Source organism: Orycteropus afer, unplaced genomic scaffold (assembly GCF_000298275.1).
Source record: "Orycteropus afer afer isolate SDZICR_OR568_19922 unplaced genomic scaffold, OryAfe1.0 scaffold00904, whole genome shotgun sequence".
Classification (NCBI taxonomy): Eukaryota; Metazoa; Chordata; class Mammalia; order Tubulidentata; family Orycteropodidae; genus Orycteropus; species Orycteropus afer.
The window spans coordinates 459,884-460,972 of NW_006922491.1; positions in this window are offsets into that span (position 1 = coordinate 459,884).

Sequence of the window (1,089 nt, forward strand, 5' to 3'; positions counted from 1 at the left end):
ATTTGACATGTTTGGTTATCACAACTGGGTATAAGAGTGATTTGCTACCACAACTAGTGGGTAGAGAACAGGATGCTGTTAAGCATCCTACAATGCATAGTACAACCTCCCATAGCAGAGAATTAGCCCAAAATGTTAGCAGTGCTGAGGTGAGAAATCCTGCTTTAGCTAGAAAAGGATTAAGACTATACTCATTGTCCATTATTGTAAAAAGTCAAGGAAAGATTTTACACAGGGAAGGAAATTTTCTTTGTTGGTTACCAGGGATGAGAAAACAGGGGAAGGGAGGGAAAATAGATGAGAATTAAGAGACATGTTTGATAAAGGTGAAAGTATTTTAAAATAATAATAATAAAAATAGAAACAAAATGTGTAAATAAATAAATAAAACAGGATTTTTTTAAAAAAGACTCTATTCATTGGAAGCAGCTCCTGGGTTTTTAAGTGAACCAAACAAACCTCTGGGGAACACTGAGGAGATGCTCTGGAAATAACTGACTAATAAGTGATTGCTAAATATAGACTTTTAGCCATGCCAGATCAAGTTGAGACACCTTTCAGTGACTAAGGGCCCAATCCTGATTCAAGTATAAAAATTATTTCTGACTGATTTCAGATCCTCCCCTCCCTGGTATTTCCTCTCCCTCTAGATGACTCAAGGAACCCTATCAGTGGCCAACAAGCTGAGTAGCATCAAAGCATTGATGACCATTGCTGATAGCTGCTTACCTCACTATCCTCTAATCCATCCTTCACTCTGGTATTTGAGTTGCTGGTGCTCCACATCTTTTGCTCCCTGTGGACTCAGAGTTTTATCAAAGCCATATTCACCACCAACCCATCTTCATCCTTCTCCTCTCTGCTATTCTATGACCCTTCACGTCTTCTAAATTTCTCCTCCTGGAAGCATCCCCAGACTTCTCCCAGCTGACTACACTCATTTCAATGTGTGCATCTCTTCAGCACCTTGGGCCTCTTCTCAGTCCTGGACTTGATTTGCCTTTGTGGTCTAACACTTTCACCAAACATGTAATTTCCCAGGGCCAGAATCTCTTATTTCCTCTGCTTCTTTATTTATTTATTTATTTT